Raw genomic sequence first — 8896 nt, forward strand, 5'->3', positions numbered from 1 at the left:
CGCAGGTCCACAAACACAAGGTAGAGGCTGCCACCCTCCACCATAGCTGTTTTCCAGTGCAAGACCTGCAGGCGCAAAATCTGATCAAGGGTGGAGGTACCAGCCCTAAAACCTGCCTGGAATGTAGACAGAATCCCATTCTCCTCAATCCACCCCAGGACCCTGTCCAGGAGAACCCTCCCCATTAGTTTTTGCGAAGTATCAATTAGGCTAATGGGCCTATAATTAGAGGGAGTTAATGGGCAGCCCTTTTTTTTTAGAATGGGCACGATTTCTGCTCCTAGCCAGGTGGGGGGCACATCATCCCCCTGCAAGATACGATTAAATAGGACGACCAAATAGGGGGCCCATATCTTTGGTTGTGCCCTAAACAAGTCCCCAGGCAATTTATCAAGGCCAGGAGCCTTATTAGGGAGCATTTTTCCAATTGCTGTTTCTACCTCAACCAGGGTAAAAAGTTCGGATGGAGCACAATATACAAGAGGTGGCGGAGGTTCAGGAGTGCTAACAGAGAAACCATCATAATCAGGCTTGCCATATAGATCACCAAAGTGGCTTTCCCAGGTTGAGGAGGCAATATTGGGGGCAGGAGCGTGGAGTTGCCCACTTACTCCAGTTGCTACGATGGACCAAAATGATTTGGCGTCATTGTGACTAAGCGCAAAACCCAACTCCTCCCACACTGCAGCCTCCCTTTCCTTCTTCGCATCGCTGATTGCCTTTTTATACAGGGAGCGATTTACCCTGATGGCTTCTCTGTCGTTGGTTTTTAAGACCAGCAACAGAGCCTTTTTGGCCATGCGACAGGTCCTGTTGAACCACCGAGCTGTTGCGGTCCGGAGTTGAATTACCCTCTTTACTGGATACAGAATATCTTTTAAAGCAACAACCAGGGGGGCGTGGCCAAGATGGCGGGGTGAGCGGACGCCTTTCCTGCCGGCTCCCGCTCCGTTGATCCCCCAACCACGGTTCTTGCGCTGAATCTCCCCCCGGTTCACGAGAACATTATCAGCGGGGGCAGAGGTATCTAAGATCGAGCCGGTGAGAGACTTCCCACGCCCGCGGCAGCCTGGAGGCGGACAGCGCGCGGCCGAAGCTGAAGGGCCGAGAGAGGGTGGAGCTTCGGGCCGGGCTGCGTGAGGCTGCGTCTGGCTGCAGAAATACGCGAGTGCCCGGGCCGGAGCGAGACGACGAATAGCGGCGGACTAGGACCCGTACTGGGGGCCGAACCGGAGGATGGGATAACACCCGGAGACAGCGAACAGTAGTACCCAGTCCGGGGGTGGCTCTGCTCCGCCACCGGCGGCTACAGGAGACAGCGGAGTAGGCGGCCTCCCACGAGGGCCCAGAGCGACCGAGAGCAACTGCGGCCAGCACAGACACCAGCGCTGGGGGCTCTGCTGTGGAGCCTGCGACAACACAGCCGTGGGGGACGCCCTTGCCCACCTGGGGGACAGCGGACTTACCCTGGGTACGAGAGGGCGTCGGCGGATCCCGGGAGCGACCCTTCGCGGGGGGGCTCCTCGGACTGCTGGCGCCGCCATTGCAAAAGCGCGACAGCTCTGCAGGGAGAGCAGCAGGCGAGACCCGGAAGGGGGCCCGACGCCCCCGGCTCGTGGGGGGGGCGCAGCCGTCGGATACCTGGAGAAGAAGGTACCGAGGACAGCTAACAGCCCCGCAGGTGCGGCGACGGCCTGGTGGCCTCCCCCCTTCGCACAGCGGTGGAGTAACTCTCGGAACCTGAGGAGTGTAGAGGGGCGGAGGGGGACTGGAGGCTGGAGATCCTCTCAGCAGAGGAGAGGGACCGAGCGGAGGACGTCTCGACCTAACAGCCTCGGAGGTGCAGCACGGTTGGGGGTGACTACGGCGGTGCTCCAACGGAGTGAGCAGGACAAGGCCGGAAACAGCCCCTAGCGAGAACTGGAGTAGCCTATCGCCCCGAAGGAGCGATGACACCGAGTGCAGGACTCGGAGTCTTGGCAGCGCGGAGACCGAGGGACGCCGCGGAGACAGCGACGGCGGGAAGCGGACTCGAGGGGTGAGAGGTCGGGCGACACTGGGCCACAGAGACCATGGCTGGCAGTAGAGGAGGGAAGAAAGGGGAACGCACTCTCCCCGAGCTACTAGGACGCCACCAACAACGAGCAGATCGGGGGCAGCAGTCCCCCGGGTCCTCCGGAGGGGCACAGGAAGCTGGAGGCGGAGAACCCCCCATTACCAGGTCCTTTATGGAGTCGCTCTTCAGCACCCTCAGGGAGGACTTCCAAACCCTGAAGAATGAGGTGGCAGGTGAAGTACGGGAGCTGCGCCGGGAGGTGGATGGCCTAGGAGACCGGGTGGTCGCGGTGGAGGACGCCAGCCACAGACGAGACGAAGATTGCGAACATCTGCAACAAGAAGTGTTGCGCCTCAGAGACCAGCAGATAGATCTCCAAGCCCACGCGGAGGACCTTGAAAACAGGTCTCGGCGGAACAACATAAGGGTCCGGGGGCTGCCATCCACGGCCGAAGGGACGGATGTGGCGGGATATCTGCGGGCCCTGTTCCGAGAAGTACTGGGAGAGGCGGAGGGGTTCCCTATCCGAATTGACAGAGCGCACAGAGTGGGACCCCAACGAAGAGCGTCGGCGCCACCCCCAGAAATATTTGCCTTCCTTCCGGATTTTTCGCTCAAGGAACGCATCATGACGGAGGCGCGGAAGAGGCAATCCCTGACGTTCCGAGGCCATCAAGTGGCCCTCTACCAAGACCTGTCAGCCATCACGCTACAGAAGCGAAAAACGTTCAAGACAGTCACGGATTTTCTAAGAGCACAAGGCACGCCTTATACCTGGGGACATCCTTTTCGGCTCATCTTCTGCTGGGACGGTACTATGCACCAACTACGTTCCCTGCGGGAGACTTGCGGACTCTTGGGTATTGCCGCACCAGACGACGAGATGGCCGAGCAGCGACAAGGTCGATCTCTGGAGGATGGATGGCGGAGGGTGTCGGGGCGCGGTCCACACGACCGGACTCGCCCGGCATTAGAGCCAGCACGGACGAAGCAGTAATGGAAGTGGCTGGAAACACAGGAGTCAGTGATGTCTCATTGACTGCCTGGGAGTCCAACACAGCCTTTCTCGAAATGCAGGTTTGGGGGACGGGGCGGGGGGGGGGGGGCGGGTGGGGAAGGGGTAGGGGCCTGACGTCCACTGATATACTATACCGAAGACCTGCTTCTCTGGGAGCCGGACTTGGACATTGATACTCCAGGACTTGGTGGGAAGGAGAGATGTGTTACGGACATGTTGTTGGGGAAGGGGGGGGGGCGGGTTATCAGGGAGTTTTGTTGGGTGTTTGGGGGAAGAGGAGCGGGGAGGGAGGGCGTCGGGGTAGACGGGGGGGGGGGGGCAGGGAGACTCAAGGATGGGGGAGGGCAGTCCAGTGCGTGTCAGGGAAGGCCGATGCCATAGTGGTATACATGCTATAATCTGTCAATTCACAAGAGACACAGCGGTATCGATGACATTCCAACATGCCGCAGACACCTTTTAAAATTGTCACGCTTAATGTCAAGGGCTTAAACAATCCGGCGTGCTGTTCTATCCCTTCTAGAAAACACCGGAGCAGACATCTGTCTGCTCCAAGAGACCCACCTCTTACCCAGGGATTGCGGTAGGCTGCGGTCCTCCGCATTCCCTACACAATTTTTCTCTTCTAACAACACTAAAACCGCGGGGGTAGCGATCCTCGTAGCCCGACACTTTAGAGGGGAGGTGCTCCATAAACATGCGGAATTAAAGGGCAGGCTTCTGGTCTACAGAATCAGAGTGGCTGGTCTCACGTTTACGATTGGGTCCGTTTATAGCCCGAACGATCGGCAAGAAAGGTTCCTCTGGTCAGCGTTAGAGGAGACTGCGACGGCACAGGACAGGCATGTAATCTTAGGGGGCGACCTTAATATGGTTTTTGACGGTGCAGCTGATAGATCCGCCCACCGTTCGCCGCAGACGGGAGAGTTCTCGGTGGGATGTCGGGCCATGATGGCGGAGATGGATATTGGGGACCTCTGGCGTCACATGCACCCCACGGCACGAAGCTACTCGTTCTACTCGCACGCACACTAGACGTATGCAAGACTGGACCACCTCTTGGTCTCAGGGCCGGTGCGTGAGCTGGCTACAGCCGCGGACATAGGAGTGATCTCTGTTTCGGATCATGCCCCGGTGTCGGCTACCCTCAGTTTCCCGCCGACCTCCAGTCCCCCGAGGATCTGGCGGTTGCGGGACACGCTCCTCGGCAGACGCGATGTGATCACACAGGTGACGACAGCGGTCAGGGAGTACCTGTCACATAACGAGAACTCGGACACGACACGAGCGACACAGTGGGCGGCGCTGAAAGCGGTACTCCGAGGGGAATTTATTGCGATCTCGGCGGACAACGCCAACAGGAGAAGGAAGCGGGAGGAGCTCACGCAGTAGGTCCGCGAACTGGAGCACATGCATAGCCGGACGGGGGCCCCTAGAATATGGCGGCAACTTCAAGGAGCGAGGAAACTCTTGACGGCCTTAGATATGGACCGCGCGGAATACGCGGCACTGCGCCTCAAACACGCCTACTATACGGGGGGAGATAAATGTGGCAGACTACTAGCAAGCAAGCTCAGGGTCACTCGTCAAACACACAGTGAAGGCGATCACCGACCCTTCGGGCTCCACGGTCACGGACGACGCTGGCATTGCGGAGCGTTTCCGCCGGTATTACGTGAGTCTCTACGCTGGAGACATCCCGGATGCACTCGCAACCCGGAGGTATTTGGACTCGGTTTCTTTGCCGCCCCCTAACGCCCTCCCAGACGGAGGCTCTTGAGCGGGACATCAAAACGGAGGAAGTGATATCTGCAATTGCCCGCCTTAAACATGGTAAATCCCCAGGACCGGACGGCTTTACATCGCTTTTCTATAAAACGTTCTGTACACTGCTGGCGCCTATCCTCACGCGTTTAACACCTTTGCGACGCCGGGAGCCATCCCGTCAGACCTCTTAAGAGCGTCCCTTGCGGTGATCCCCAAGCCGGGTAAAGACAGATCCCACTGCGGCTCTTACCGACCAATATCTCTCCTCAATATCGATCTCAAACTATACACGGGGATCTTAGCTGCGCGCCTCGCCCCCCTATTGCCGGGGCTTATCGATCCGGATCAGGCGGGATTCATCCCTGGGAGACAAACGGTCGATAATACCAAACGAATCCTTCACCTCATTGAGAAAGCATCGCGTACCCGGGGGGAGAGAGGATGTTGCTGTTGGTGGACGCAGAGAAGGCGTTTGACCGTGTGCATTGGCCGTACCTAGAACAGGTGTTGGCGAGGGTGGGAGTAGGGGACAAATTTCGCCATATGATTTTTACTTGCTATAGATCCCCAACGGCCATAGTAAGAGTCAATGGGTACAGCTCGAGGAGCTTCGACATTGAGAGAGGCACGAGACAGGGGTGCCCGCTGTCACCATTACTCTTTGCATTATATATGGAACCCTTTGCCCAGCGGATCCGAGATAACCCGGGGGTGAAGGGAGTGAAGTTCGGAGGCTTCAGCCATGCAGTTAGCCTATATGCCGACGACGTGATACTCTCCATTGACGACCCGCTCTCGGCTCTCCCAGCGTGCATTGAAGAACTGACCTCCTTCGCGGAGGTGGCAGGGTTTAAAATGAATATGGGCAAGTCGGTGGCCTTAGATCTCTCCCTGGCGCCGGCGACCAGAGCCCTTTTGCAACACCGAGTCCCTATAGTCTGGTCCCGGGAACCGGTGCCCTATCTGGGAGTCCTTTTGGCTCCAACGTTGCCCACGATAGTATCGGCCAACTACACTGCTTTGGGCCGGAAAGTCAGGGACGAATTAACACGCTGGTATCGGGGCACCCTGTCGTTGCTCGGAAGGGTGGCGGCGGTCAAGATGACAATTTTACCACAGATCCTCTGTGTTTAGGGCACTCCCGCTACGCCCACCAACGGGATGGCTCCGGCAGATGCAGTTGGATCTAGGACGCTTCATTTGGAAGAGCAAGAAGCCAAGAATGCGGAGAGCACTCTCATTGCTGGCACCGGAGGCGGGGGGGCTTGGCATCCCGGACCTCCGCAAATATTTTCAAGCGGCACAGCTGCGACATCTAGTGGAATGGAGCAGATGGGAGTCGGATAAACACTGGCTTTTCCAAGATCAGGCGGTGGCGGGGCGTCCTCTGCAGGAGATACCCTTCCTTCGCAGGGCGCACCGCCCGGCCAACTTATATGCCTCTTTTATCACTAGGGTGCATCTCCAGATCTGGGATGCTACGAATCTCATACATGGGTTGACTACGTTCCCCTCTCCGCTGACACCTCTGGCGGACAATCCGGAGTTTGCACCAGGGATGGAGAGAGGCGCACTCAACTGCTGGCGAGAGGCGGGATGTAGAGCCCTGTGCCATATGTACAATGCAGAAGGTATTATCCCCTTTACGGACCTACGACGGGACTACGCATTGCCGGAAACCGAGAGAATGCGGTATTGGCAAATTCGCCACTGGGCGCTGCAACCACAGGTGCGCAACACAGCGGATGGACGACTCCTCCCTTACGAACGCTGGCTATTAACGCGCATGACCGACGCCAAACTCATCAGTGACCTGTACCAATTCCTTCAGGTGCCCCCCTCGCACTTTTACAACCCGGGGCGGGAGAGATGGGAGAGGGAGCTAGGAAGGACCCTGAGCCACGAGGAATGGGGACAGATAGCTTACAGAGCTCGGCACTCGGCGTATCACACGGGACTTACCGAAACCTTCACCAAGGTCTCCACATAATGGTATTACACCCCTGCACGTATACACGCCATGGACAGTAGTAAGGAAGACACCTGTTGGAGGGGCTGTGGGCGGGTGGGTACATTGACACATATCCTGTGGGAATGCCCCTTACTGGGGGCTTATTGGCAGGAGGTGCTCGACGAGGTTGACTCCCACTTTAAGACTGAGTTACCGCGCCTCCCAGCTTATATAGTGCTGGGCCTCCCCAACGACCTGATGTACCCCTTGAAATCCCGCAGAGGCAGACAGATTGCCATAGCGTTGGGGTCCGCCATTCAGAACATCTTAATGCACTGGCGCTCTCCCACCCACCCCTACGATCATGGGCTGGCTGCACAGGCTATGGCATGTTCTGGGCATGGAGAAACTCTCATTGACAGTGGCAGGGGACGCGGAGAAGTTTAATGACCTCTGGCAGCCATTCCGGTCCCTTCTGGTCACAGAATTCAGGGAGCTCACCTGCCCCAGATACCTTCGCCTCTTGAGGCTTACTACACAAGGAAATAGCGCCCCCTGATGGGGAGTGATGTTGCGGCGGGACGGGGTCCCCAGTCGAGGTAGCACACCGAGCGGGACTTACTAGAAGCACGCACTGGACTGGGGAGGGGGGAGTGGAGGACGGGACGGGAAGGGGGAGGGGGGTGTTAAGACGGGATTGGAGTTTTGTTCTTTGGTTTTTCTGAATGTCCTGGCAGATAGCAGTCCGACTGGACCGGTCTTAGCTGTAGAGCCCGCTGCAGAGACTGAGGCCCTACCGGCCACATTAGAGTGCCTTGTCGAGGGGAACCTAGCGGGTTTGACTGCACAGGATATTCGGAGCCCTACTTGTAGCCCACAGTGTGCCCTTTTGCAGGATACGCGGCCGGCCCTGAGGGGTTGTAGGCGACATGCTGTGTTAACACTGATTTCCCACGGGGCTGGATTGGAGTATGAGTAGGCCACCCCTTTCCCACAGTAACGAGCCGGCCCGCAGGGTTGTAGTTGACGCTGCTGATGCTGTCCATGGCATTCTGTTTGTGTTAAAATCAATAAAAAGATTTAAACTTAAAGCAACAACCAGTTGGCCATGAATATTAGTTGAGCTGCCCGAAGGACAAACTCTCCCCATCTCTTCAATGAATGGTATGATAATCTCATACAGTACCGCAAGTTTACTGTCGGACATTTCAAATTCTGGCCATTTGGCCCTCCTTCTGCAGTTTGTAATTATCAATGGGTCAGTGACTTGGTTCTCATCTGGGGGGAGGGTTTTTTTAGTCCAAAACTCCCCGGTTTAAGGGTCAAACCTAGAGCATTATGGTCACTGTCAAACCTCTCAATGACCACAAACTCATAAAGCCTGTCCCAATGCCTAGCTTCAATAAAGATGTACTCAATTATCGAAGTATGATATAATCTATTGAACGTTATTTTCCCAGGTCTATCTGGCTTCACCCTTCCATTGCATGCTCGTAACGATGCGGCTAAGGAGAGTGACTGCAGTTGCAAGACAAGGGGGGTCCAGGCTTTAACCAAAGGGGACTGCGGGTCTGGAATGTTCCATAGTAAATCCACTTCATCTGGGACTCCTACATTTGGATCCCAAAGGGGCCCAAAATGACAATTAAAGTCCCAACCCAAGATTAACACAGTGGAGGAGTCAAGTGAATTTATCCCGACAATTAGTTGGAATTTCTAGTACCTTCACTCCTAGATACGTGCCAACCCATATGGACAGCCCGCCCGAGGGTCTGCCCCTACTGCTCATACTTGCTAGAATGTCGTATGTTGCAAAGCCTGGGGCCACACTCTCTTTGAGCATCCAAGTTTCTTGGAACATACAAATGTCAAATGAGGCAATAAACGCACCGCACTCAGGAATGGGCAATTTATTCTTGAGACCCGCCACATTCCATGAGAGAATTTTAGCATATTCAACATCAGTAGCAAGCTTAGATGATAGGGAGTCCAAGGAACCATTGGAATCGCTCAAGGTGAAGGACCCAGCACCAGCCTCCTGCTCAGGTATGCAATTTGAGAGAGAACGAGAGACAAGGGAAGGAATAGATGGGGACTCGGCAGA

The sequence above is a fragment of the Triturus cristatus genome, chromosome 1_2 (assembly GCF_964204655.1).
Source record: "Triturus cristatus chromosome 1_2, aTriCri1.1, whole genome shotgun sequence".
Taxonomy (NCBI): domain Eukaryota; kingdom Metazoa; phylum Chordata; class Amphibia; order Caudata; family Salamandridae; genus Triturus; species Triturus cristatus.